This window comes from Rhagoletis zephyria, unplaced genomic scaffold, assembly GCF_001687245.7.
Source record: "Rhagoletis zephyria isolate East Lansing unplaced genomic scaffold, Rhagoletis_zephyria_1.1 Rzeph_scaffold_02286, whole genome shotgun sequence".
Classification (NCBI taxonomy): Eukaryota; Metazoa; Arthropoda; class Insecta; order Diptera; family Tephritidae; genus Rhagoletis; species Rhagoletis zephyria.
The window spans coordinates 66,110-79,301 of NW_016159370.1; the positions used below are offsets into that span (position 1 = coordinate 66,110).

At 31.6% G+C, this 13,192-nt stretch overlaps 1 long non-coding RNA gene across 1 annotated transcript; it reads left to right on the top strand.

The window, feature by feature from the left end:
• The first annotated feature begins 1,210 nt into the window (after positions 1-1,210).
• Positions 1,211-10,488, top strand: LOC108366492 (uncharacterized). The gene is made up of 3 exons (XR_001848091.1): positions 1,211-1,221; positions 1,277-1,278; positions 10,403-10,488. It is a non-coding gene; the product is annotated as an uncharacterized LOC108366492 (long non-coding RNA).
• The last annotated feature ends 2,704 nt before the right edge of the window (positions 10,489-13,192 follow it).

The following is a 13,192-nucleotide window of genomic DNA, read 5'->3' on the forward strand; positions in this document are numbered from 1 at the left end:
AAAATTGCAGGGTTTTGTAAATATTTCGCGAAAATATCAACCAGAAAAGCAGAAAATACCTGCTCCAAGTAAATTTTTAGACGCCAAATGAATTGAAATATCACGACCGAGTGTGCGAAAATGTAGTCGTCATGTAATCGTTGCATGATGATTGTGACGATAAAGTAACTATGACTCGACGACCAATGCGCAGAAAGCCTTACAGGGAAATGTTTATTGTAAGAACAAAATTTTTTTCTATAAATCGACATACTTTAAGCATTGAATGAGGAAATAGCGTCAATGACTTTATTTCCAAATTTTTGTTGACTTTGTTTCGCTTTTGAAAAGGTAATAATGTCAATTGGCTGTGCACTTTCGCACCACGGTGGGAAATAAAGTCAATTGACCTTATTTCCGTTGATCCTGTTACCTGTCACCTTATTTTAACATGGACATGTCATTGGCCGTCAGCCCTTACCCGCAGCATTACCTTCGAACGAAGGAGAACGCTTGTATAAACAGAATCCCGAGAAGCGAACAAAGAATGCCTAACAGAGAAACTAATGTAGAATGCCTAGATAAGCACATACTTAAATACATCAAATTGAAAACAGAAAATACAGATTGTCTCAGGCTGCGTTTCACCAGACTCATTTAATGACTTTACTTACTTACTTTACTTTAATTTTCGAATTTTTGGTTTCACCAATCAATTAAATAATAAAAATTAAATCAGAATAACCACACTCAGAGATGTTACACGTTTAACCAGCTGATGAATATACACACACCACAATTTTGTGTATCAGCTGTTTATTTGTATAACAGCCCTGCTTTTACAACCACTTTTAGAACAGTGCTTTTTTTCCTCACTGAAATAAAGGGCTTATTGAGACTTAAATGAACTTAAGCTTAAATGAGAATTAAATTAATTAAAGTTAATTTCGATTACATTTTCAACAGAAAGTAACGGTAAACAATTTTTTTTGGGTATTCATTCTATTTTTCAGCTGACTACGATGAAGCATTCTACTTTGTTTCCCTGTAATGAATCAAAGCAGCGAAATTAATTAAATATTGGAGAACATTCTACTGTGTATTACCGGCAATGCCTAAAAGAAGCGAAAAAATTAGAAGACATAATAAGGCAATGAGGTCTAGAACACGTTACCACTACAAGCGATTACCGATTTTGTGCTGGGTGCATGCTTGTCTTATTATTGCCGAATTTGCTCGTCTGTATATATGTATATACACATGTACACATGTTTGTATGTATGTTTAAGCCCCTAAGCAGTGTTGCCAGGTTAACACTTTGGTCGTCATTTTGAAGATTTTACGCCCATGACGATTTGACGGTTTTTTTGCCCCAATGACGATTTTTATTTATGTGTAAGTCTGGTTTGGTTCTCAACTTTGAAGATAGTTACACAGACAACTAAAAATTGCAGTGTAAACACTTGTTTACCATTTCTGCTAATACATAATTGTTGTATCCATGTGGCAGCACTAACAGCAGTTGTCGATAAGTAGTATATGTAGCTCAAGAAAATTTACACCAACGGCAAAGTTCTTCTTGTTATTATTTAAAATGTTTAATTTTCTGAACAAAATTGTGTCATTATAAATTTTAAAAGGCTGATAAATTCAAAATTGATTGGTGCAGCCGGGCATTAATGATCTAAAAATTAAGAAGAAAATGCGATTTTATTGCAATTAAAAATATTTTTGTTTAAAGTAATGTGAATTTTAAAATTTCGTAAAAACGTTTAACTTTTATATTTTTACGTATATCAATCAGAAAAAAACAAAAGAGCTTCCTGGTTTTATATGATGACGATTTTTACATGCAAATGACGAATTTTGAGAATAAAACCGACGATTTCTCACTGCAGTAACCTGACAACACTGCCCCTAAGGCACAATTTGGTCTACATTTTCTCAACTCGCCGGCTGACAGCTTATTTTAAGGCATTTTAATGCGACAAATATATTTACATTAACAAGTTTACAAACAGTAGTTATGCTCGCACGCCTATCAAATGTATAAATGAGGTAATTTATACAAGATTTGAAGCCTTCATATATACATAACTATGCACATACATACATAACTTTTCGCTAATGTAATTTGTGGTTGCTGTTTTCAAAGTATAAAGTCAAGTCAATGTTCTTACTGGAGGTTATAAATCAACTTTGTTGCTTGGATTACTATTTTCAATACTGGTAATTTTTTACAGGCAATTAATTTACAAATAATGTGAAAATTATGCGGTCAAGCTAAACTTTTTTATTTATATTTTTTTTTGCAGACACGCAAAGTTTTGTATGTATATCTTGTGTCTAATTCTCTTTATGGAATATTCAGCCAAATTCGTGATTATTTGTACAGTAAGCCACCAAAGTAATCATGATTTATTAAATTTTGGGTTAACAGATTTTGCACCTGAAAATATTTTCTTCATATTATTTATATACATAGTTTGCATTATTTGAAATTTCGCCTTTAAAAATGAGGATACCTTCTAAGTGAAGATTACTCCTAAATGGTGGTTAAGTGTTTTTGAGCTACTTCCTTACTTGCTTATATGTATCTTTTCTCTTTTAAATTTACGTAAGATTTTGATGTGCTATGCCTACACTGAGAAAATAGGAACCATATCCTCCTCGTTTCAAGCTAAAGCACATATGATTTTGCGCCAAAAGACCTTTTGTTTACTTTAAACCAATTTATTTTTGGATATTTTTCCCAACATTCGTACCAAATTTCAGCTCAATGCGAATTTTTGTATTTTTTATTTTATTATTTTGTATTAGATTTATTATTATTTTCTTATTACAATAAAAATACGAATAAAAACAAAAACATTTTCGATTTTTGAGAATCGAAAATTTATGAGTCATTCTTCAAAAGTGCATGAAACATGCAATTTTAATGATATCGACAAAAAAAAAATCAGGTATGCGGATTTAGCGAATTCTAGAAGTCCAATTTTCGAATACTTTTTCAAGCAATGGAGATCGTATCCCGGTAATAGTTTGCACAATGTTTTTTTCCAAACCGTCCAAAGTTTTCGGTTTGCTTACATAAACCAATGACTACCTATACGTAATATTGGTGGCCATTTACTGATCTATTTCAGTAAATGAATCGTTCACTAAATATTTCCTTCGGTAAGGGCGCCGTCCTGTGGGACGTCAGAAAGACAGCTAAACATCTACTCTGATAGCCTCTCATATTTACCTAAAATACTTTTATATGTACCAGGCCATGGGATTATTGCAGGGAAGTGCTTTGTGGATCATACCACTAGGAAAGTAGAGAGTGGGGTACCTAGTTGGTTTGCGAGCCTAAATATCATACGGGTTCTCACTGAATACTTTCTCTTAAGCTGCTCAGCTTTTGCTACGGTCTAAACACCTTGAATTGTAATTTCTAATCAACTTTGAAGAGATCTTATTGGCTGACATCTCCGTCTGCGAAATTTCGATCAACATTGCTTTCGCTTTATCCTAGAAAAACATATTGCTTCAGCTTTTACCGGAATGTAAATACGAGACCTTGAGGCCAGAGTAGCAAAACTGACAGTTAAAAAAAAAACTTTGGTAGAGCTTAAAATGCATTACTAGATTCGAAACGGTAATAACCCGAGTCCTTTTAGTTTTCTTTTACTATAATTAGTAAGTACAATGAACTTTTTAATAAAAGACTTAAATTATTATTTATAGATAGTTTCTCATATTACTATTTTTTATTTTTTTTTTGTAGACAAGCTACTCTGGCTCTCATTGTATCATATACAAACTAGGAACAGTTGTAGTAGATAATACTAAAACTGAAAATTTTATCTAAATAGACTTTTCCACAACTTTTACGTAGTGATATATAATTTTTTGTTGAAAAATACGAGTGTTTACAATTCATCTTACATCATAAACGTGGTACAATTATAAATTTGTGGGGAATTTATGATTTTATCACGTTTATCAGCAGTTTATCACGTTATATGAACATCCCTATTGTATATTTAAAATCATAATAAAAACTCAAATATGTACATACATGTGAGTTGTTATTTTATAGCTTAACCTACTTTAGCTATAAATCAAAGCAATCGGACGCCTAGATTTATTTTGTGATTTTTTTTTTATTATTTTGAATAATTATAAATTATTATACATAAATTGCTCCTCTATTTCTTGCATTTTATATTTATTTTATAAATAATAAAAACCAAACTAGCCCTTATTTTTTTAAGGGAAAAAATACAAATAAGCAATGAAAATTGTCGAAATAATAAGAATATGAAGTATATAACGATCAATTAGGTAAATTGGCTGACAGAACAAATATAAATTAAGAACTTTTATTCCTTTAAAAAAATATTATTTAACATAATTTTTTATCAAACATCTTCACTACAATTACACTTTGAAAAATATTACATTCTCTTGCACAATTTTTTGGCTGACTGTATGTGCCACGCTTTTTGTTGTAAACAAAGATGCGAATTCGATGATTTGAGTTACCAGTGTTAACATTGATTTTTTTTAGAGTTCGCTGAAAAGGGGGTCGCGGCATAATTTTGGTTTGCTATATTTGTTATACTACGAGTATATTAAACATTTGTGCAGGTAAAACAATTGTATTAAGGTAATCCATTATTTAAAACAAAAAACAGAACAATAACCCTTTCAGTACAATTTTCCAATATATTGGACAAACTTTTTTGTACTTGAAGCTCTTTTTTTTAAATAAGAGCTTTTGATTTTAAAACAACAGTTGTTTTGAGAAAAGTATACTATTTATTCTAATTTACCGCAATTATTTTACTGTATTTTCGGGATGCAGCTAATCTTGATTTTTCATAAAAGTGAAAAGTGTCACAAAATTCGATATTGAGTAGTGTAACATATATGAACAAATTAATTTTTTTTCGGTGGAATTGAGATCCGAAAAAAATGTGAAATGTTATTCTCAGTTTTGAAATATATTTCGCAGAAGAAAAAAAAAATTATTGATATCACTTCCTTGTTTACAAATCTAGAGTACCACCGCCCAATATAATGGACGCTGAATAACGGTAAAACTAAGAGTTTTATAAAATTTTTGATTGTATTTTTGAAATCAATGACCCAAAATTAGCCGGTAAACCAATTTTCAAATCTTAGCATCAGCGGTTGATTTTTTGTACCGAGAGGGATAAATAAAAAAATATCCAAATCGCCATAGCCGAGTGATTAGTGATCAGTGCACAGACTTTATCACTTTATTGGTAGATCTACAAAATTTTTAGATATATTATATTTTCTACCATTTTTACCAACAGAGGCTAAATGTGTACCAATATTTTCCGGAAAGAAAGCAAAGAGATTTAATTTTTGAACTTTCGGTAGTGAGTTCGCTTTTCAAATTGTATTGGAGAAAAACAGCCGTTAGTTAATTTCATTCGAATCGAGTTTTATTCGCCTGGAATATGTTGCCGAAGCCCGGCAGCTTACATGAATTGTTGAGACCGAGCTAGGCGATGCGAATCGAGTTTTATTCGATCACGGATGCCGTCAATCGGCCCAGTTTTATACATACATATATTAGGTTTCTTGTTAAAAATTTTATTGTGGTGAAATACATTTATTGGGGTTTTTTATAAAAATACAATTTATCCCAAGCCGAATTCATATAAGGTGATAGTAGAAGTACAAAATTAACCAATTTTATGCACAATACTAGTAAGAATTACAACAAATATATAATTTTGGCATTAAGAACCACGACGAAAATCCAGCTGCTCTGGTAACATCATCTTGTATGAATTCGCCGTATTTTATCATATGTGATAGAAAACTATCTAATATCGTTACTTTTAAAAGATTTACCAACTACAACCATTTTCTTATGTAATATTTACCACTAATAATTTTTTCGGGTTACGTACACTGTTAGTGATGGCCAGGGTGACAATTCTTGCTTTGTGAAAACGCGCACTGAAAGCATTTTTCATCACTTCACATAAAAATGCCATTCCGTTTTCAAAGGAAAATACTAAAACTATTTTCTAAAAAGTTTTCACTACAAAAAGTTTTTTTTAAGTTTTTTGGTTGTTAAAAATAAAATATGATATTTTTCGCTCGAAAACAGCATCTTATGATAAAGAATATACTTATCTTTAACTCCAAATAATTTACCAAATGATTACTAGCTGCATGTTAATGGAAGAGCCTTAAATTGTCGAGATTTTTTATTGAGTCTGAATTTTTCACTTTCACTTCACCATTTCATAGAACCTGAATTCGATTCTTAGCTCGCGTATAATAATAAAAAAAAAACAAAGTATAAAAAAGGCATACATACACTGGTGCACAGTGGGGTAATCGCACCTAAAAAGGGAGATCAATTCATATGTACATTTAATTTAAAATATTTTAATTTATTTGTATAACTAGCACCAAATGAAGTAAAAAACAGACAAATCCTAAAATATTTTGGTAGGATTTGTTTTTTTAAATTGGTTTTTATGGCGTTACCAAAGAGCGAAAAAAGTTAAAATTTAGCTGTTGCTCCCAAAACAATTGTTTATTATTAATGATAATTTGTTAACATCCTAATCATCATTAAATACAAGTTAAACACCACTCCTATCATTATAATAATTATCCTCATCATTATCTTCATTACTATTTTCATTATCAACATCACCCACATCATCACTTGTTTAGGTAATTTTTTATATGATAATGAATACGAATTGTATAAATTTCTAGAAAGTAATTTAGAATATATAACCCTTAATAAAAATAATCATCATCTTCGCTTGCGTCATTGTCATCATTTTCAACATCTTCATCATCACTATAAGGCTGCATAATTAACAGCTGTTGTACTTCTTTCGGCAAATCCTGCAATTTTTTTTTGGTAGTTTTCTCATACTTGGTGCAACAGGGTAGGAACTAATCAAAAGTATATTGAATATCTCTTCATTCGCCTTTTTCTTGTTGCACTTGCGAGAAAAATTTTCTCTGTAGCTCTTAAGATCTTTTTTCACGCCTCTAGAGCTTCTTGTGGCAATTGACGTTTATTTTGTTTTGAACACGAAAAACTTGTAGAGGACTCAAGCCAACTTTCGTTTGCTTTAAAAAAACGTTTTTCGTGTCTACAGGACATATTCCAACGAATTTTTAACTCAGAGATAAAATATCTCATATTTTCATTCAATTCTTTTAAATTTTCATCAGATGGCCTAATGCGCTCTTTCAGTTGCCCCGTTAAATGTTAAATTTATCATTGAATTGATCGCAGCCAGAGTTTTTCATTATTTCATAAAGGCTTGACGAGTAACCCAAATGATATTTGAGCTCGTTCCTATAAAGAAAATTATCATATAATTAGGCCCTTAAATTTATGGTTATTCTCTGTTTCCCCGTCTACCCGTGACCATATTAGATAAAAATATCATCACTATCATTATTTCTATTCACTTCACATGACATTCATGCATAGAAATAGCAACACTATAAACAATAACAAAGATCACAGCGCACGGCAGTGCGCGCGAGTGACGAAAGCAGCCGCAGTAGCATGCTGAAATGACTCGCTTATATATACACGAGATTTGGAAGTTTTTATCCAGACGTCCAATGGACATGTTTGAGATATCGTTGGANGACGAGTAACCCAAATGATATTTGAGCTCGTTCCTATAAAGAAAATTATCATAACTATAATTAGGCCCTTAAATTTATGGTTATTCTCTGTTTCCCCGTCTACCCGTGACCATATTAGATAAAAATATCATCACTATCATTATTTCTATTCACTTCACATGACATTCATGCATAGAAATAGCAACACTATAAACAATAACAAAGATCACAGCGCACGGCAGTGCGCGCGAGTGACGAAAGCAGCCGCAGTAGCATGCTGAAATGACTCGCTTATATATACACGAGATTTGGAAGTTTTTATCCAGACGTCCAATGGACATGTTTGAGATATCGTTGGAAAGGTCTTGCAAAGTGTGTCCAGAAAATGTATTAAAGCTTCATTAGCGATTAACCGGATTCTTAAAAATTAGGCTAAAGTGTTGCGAAACAAATAACGTTTTTTTGCTTTTGCCGGTTTAAGGGGCATGTGGGTACACCCAACATATTTAGTGTTATTCTATAGGCCAATACCTTTCAAACGATACCTTATATATTAAGTTCCGGCCACTAGTTGGAAAGATCTAGAGGTATATGTGTTTTGGTTCGTGTCTCCACTACCAGATGCTTTCGTATGTATCTGGCGTCTGTACGTACCATCATTTAATTTTTTTCAAACTTTCAGGAATTAAAGTACACGAAAAACTAAGAAGGTTTTGTTCCAGGATGTTTTGATTCGTATGCCTGTGTGGGCGTGGCTGCTGCCTGAAATTCGAAAAAAGGCAATTTTTTTAACTACCACTGAGGCCGCACTACTCAGTCCATGTCATTGATGTGGATATCAGTAGAAGGGTCTTCAAACAAGCTATCTAACGCTATCTATTTTGTTTATAAAATATAAATACGCCATAACGTTATCGCCTGAAAACTAAAAATCGGGCTGCTGAAAATAGAGATTTCGGGCATTTTCTCAAAAACTGGTCAGTCGATTTTATTCTAAGTTTCCACGAGTCTAGCCCAAAATCTTAGCTTTCATCTGGTATATAGCTTATATCTGGGAAAACTCTTGTTGTGGAGATATTGCTATTCAAATTGAAAAAATGTCGCTCCAAAATTGGTTAAAATTAACATACTCGTCTAATTTGGTTACTTTAATATATAAAAATAACATACCCAGTTCCCCGAAAAAAATTCCCATTCCCCGATCACTACTTAAACCGAAATTCCCTGCAAATCGGGGAATTTTCCGCGAGTTGACAAGTTGAAGGTTGCAGCTGTGCTAATCACTTCGTACATGGCTTGGAAACCACAATTTGTGTGTATTTTAGAGTTTTTTTCAGTCATATGCCGAAATTGTAACATTTTCAACGTTTTAATTATAGTTATGTACACAGTATTTAACTATGCTACATGTGTTTATCACCCGCACAGTTAGCTACAGTTGTACATAAATATATATGTATGAATGCATTTAGTTCACCCAATGTGCCGCTACTACTTACATACATATGTAAATTGCCACACGGTCAAAATTTTGGGTTTAATTTTAAACCGCGCTGGGACTACGGCCTTTTTTAATTTTTTATAGTCTACTTTTTAAACCAGTCAATAGTTTTGAGCAATTTTTAATATGTTCTGGTTTAAATTTTAGTCGAAAAAGTTCGTGGGTTAAAACTCAAACTAAAATGTTTTAATTCTAGTTTCTAGGTTTCATATATAGAAATTTTTGTTTAAAATCTAAACCGAAATAGAAAATGTTTGCACACAGCGAAATGTGGTGTTGATTCAAACTCAACATATGAAAGCACATTTACATGCGTGGCTGTAGCTGAGTGTGCAAAGATGCTTGATACAATTGGTTGCTACCAAGGCTGTCCGGGTTCAATCCCAACCAGACGGAGCATGAAATTTAAGATTGTTTTTTTTTTTATTCTTAATTATGAAAATGTTTGGGTTTAANTCGAATCGTATGAATAAATAAAAGGATTTGCCGCCCGTTTCAAAGGCGGTTAAAAAATGCGTATAATTTTCGTCACGAAATTGATATCATAAATTTTGTGTTTCTAGTTCAGCTTTCGTCACTCGAAAATTTTACCTCAAAGAGGTGTTTTATTTGATAATAATTAACACTAAAAATATGCAATGTGTACCATTCTTTACGGTTTCACATATACCCTATAAATCATTGGACAAGTAAATTACGTCATTCTAAGCTATTATTGTAAAATTTACTAAACCCAAATTTTGTTTTGTATGTCTGAGCAGATATGTATATAAAAGTACATCTACTTTCTTTGATACATGCAAGTACTCAAAGTTTCGCCTTTGAAACAAAACAGTATTTAGCCTACTTTTTATATTATATGTAGGGTATAAAAAAACAGTAATGGAGCAAACAACGAACGCGGACTTTCTTGTATGTTCTGTACTTAGTTTTCACTTGTTATATTTGGTTTTGTTTTTCATCGAGAATTTCATGTATATTTCACCAACGAGGTTATATTATATAAATCTACTAAATCTTACTAAAATACTGAAAAAGTGCGCAGACATGCCACAACTTTTTTTTTACAGAATTACACTATAACGTCCAAGGTATATGCAAATGATTACACTTTTGCTTGATCGCACCTACTTCTCACCTATATGTCAACGAATATAGCCAAAAACCACCTATTTTTACGCTTATGATAACAAATAAAATAATGTTACTTAGAACCATAGTAAAGAAAACTAAAACCACTTTATATTGCCTAAATACCGTTGCCGTTTTTACATCAAGAAGGAAAAAGTGACGACTTTAAGAGCATATTGCAAGAAAACGGTAAATTTTTGGGCAAATATTTGATTACATAGTGATGTTGAATTTTATCTACTTTCATTTGGTACTAAACCCTTCTTTGTATTTTGAAATTCATTTTTTGAATTAATACGCAATATCGACTGTGTGGCGCTTGCGGTTTGATCGTCAGTTATACAAACCGTGCATATATTATGAATTTATAATTACATACATACATATATGATTTTGTTTTAATTTGAAAGTGTGACCTACTAGCATATTTTTTGTTTAATAGAAATATAGTAGGAAGGTTTGACCTCAATTCTCTGATTGATAGTTCCATAAATGAGAATCAAAATAACGCTGTACACGCAAATTCTATGTATGTAGGTATGCAAGCTTTTACAAAAAGAGAACGTACAGTTTTTATTGTTTTAGCACTTTAACAATCATTACCTATTTAAGAAACAAGAAAATCTTAAAAATTTAGGATGTGCTTTCAGCTTCATATGCATATGTATGTACATACGTACACATAAATACATACGTACATACTATATTACATTATACAACACAAAAAAAAATAACAAGGTTCTAACAAACGGATTGTGGTAGAGTGATCCAAAAAGCAATATATGTACGAGTATCGGCGTTTTGAAAGTTGCATATGAGTTATATTTTAGGGGGTACTCAAAATTTCTTCCCTTTGCACATTCTTCTGGGAAATCTTATGTAAAATACGACGGAGAACATTTCTTTTGAACATTTTAACCCTCTAATTCTTTAGTAGGTCTTTAGGTTTGGTCTAATTCTTAGAAAGGTGGAGAAAATACACTTAGAACAGGGATATAATGGGTTAAAATACTTCACAAAAATATTTGCCATTAAATTCTACTTTAAGTATCTGAACACACCAAAGCTTACAATTCACCTTAAATGTCAGCGAAAAAACTAAAACTTAATGGTCTACAAAACTGATACCCGAAATTTTTCTAAGAAATCTAATTAAAAACTTCGATTTTTACGAAATTTTGTCGACTCTTCTTAACTTTCGTACAAAGATTGCAGTTTGGAGCTACACGGGTTTTGATAGATAGCGAGCTACATTAATTTTCATAAAAAAAATAAACTTTAAATAAACAAAAGAAAAATAGCCAAAACTTGCCAAAATGTCGCGTCCCTAATTATATTTTCGCCAGTGTAAATAACTAACATTTAAATTTAGTTCCTGTTTTTTTTTTGTTATTCAATACTAGCATTACACTGGTTTACAGCAAAAATGGCACTATCCAATTTCTCTGTAGATATGCTCGGTGATTCCGAAAATCGAGTTAATTTTTTTCTATGGAAACGTTTTCGAGATATTTGCAATGTACCGTTATTCAGCTTAAAACAAAAAGTGGTTCCACTTAATCGCGTATATCTTACGAACCAATTTAACAATCTTAAATTGAGATACTACGTCAAATTAAAGCTAATAACAAAGTTCTCCATAAAACATTTATACATCACTTTCCGATGGGACTGATAGTTTCTGGCAACTTAATTAATCATTCCAGTTTTTTTTAAATTTTTTTATAAAAAAATGAAAATAAATCTAACTTTAACAGAAGAAAAATTTAAAAAATAACAGGTTCTGTGCCAAATTTTTGTACTTGTGCTTAAGCCTGTTATGTTACAAAAAAAAAAAAATAAAGTTACTAATGAAGGAAAGCGAGGGATAAATAAAGAAGTAATGACCGTTCGCACGGTTTTGGCAATTTGCCTATATTTGTTATTAAGCACACTTTTGCCCTACGACGACCGCCTTAATTTAGCGGATTTGGCTTAATACTATTTTTGATATATGTAGCTAAAAAAATGTAGAAACCTTTATTTGTATAAATGTATGTGTTGCAATGTTAATAAACTACGTGTGTACATATGTACATATATACTGCAAAGATTTAGGTTAGATAATTTATTATTCCGATGATGATTCCTTATCGGATACTTAATATATGTACACACATATGTACGTAGTTATTTCATAATTGATTTCAATTATCTACTTCAATGACTTATTTAATTCAATAGATAATGTGTAACGAAAATGTAAGTTAAATATACATTTTAATAAAAACGAGTAAGGGAAGTGCTGACTTCGGCTATGCCGAAGGCTTCATAGCATTTATAAACACATCAGACAATTTTACTTCAACCGATTACTGTATTTTAAATTATGTAGTTGTTTCCGAGCTAAACACAGTTTTTATATTTACTGCATACAAAGATACATAGATAGAGGAGTTATATACTAAAACTCATATCTGAACAACCAGTTGTATGGGTGGCAAATGTTATAGTGATCCGATTTTGTCGGTTCCGAAAAATGATTAATACTTTATAGCCCAGTAAAATTAGATCAAATTGGTACGAAGAAAAAAAATCGTATTTGACACGTAGGTCATGGTCTTGCCCTTAAATTTCATATGGCAACATTCCGCTTTCTTGGATTTTAGGTTTTTTGGATTTTTCGCGATTTGTACTTTTCGAAAAGAAAATTTGTAAGCACAAATATGTAGAGTTTAATTTCCCACATTTGTGATATAGAAGGTTAAAAAAAGCATTTTTATTGTGAAAAACTAGCAAACACTAGAGAATTTCATTTTCCACAACTTTTAATCGAACATTCTTTTTGCACGACGCACAGTGCGGCCGAATTCCAAAAGTGCGTCCAAAATTCGAGAAAATAAAGTTTCTACATAAGCCTTTTTTGACATTGAGTTGACTAAAGGAATCACTCAAGAA